Below are 230 nucleotides of genomic sequence, written 5' to 3'. Positions count from 1 at the left end.
TCCGATCCTTTACTCGGTTCCGATCCAGACGTTGCGGTGAAGGTGTCAGTCGACCCATCTGTTTGCTGCGTATTCGCTTCAGTATTCGAATCTGATGTTGCAAGCTGTGACGAATCGTTCGTCTCTGGATTCACCCACTGTTTATTTAAATCAGATGTCGGAGGCTGTGAAAAATAATTCGTCTCTGGGATATTCCATTGTGTGTTATCACCGTTATTGACATCCGGAAC

This window comes from Plasmopara halstedii (genome assembly GCF_900000015.1).
Source record: "Plasmopara halstedii genome assembly, contig: Scaffold_350, whole genome shotgun sequence".
NCBI lineage: Eukaryota > Oomycota > Peronosporomycetes > Peronosporales > Peronosporaceae > Plasmopara > Plasmopara halstedii.
Note: the sequence above shows the minus strand (reverse complement) of the source record.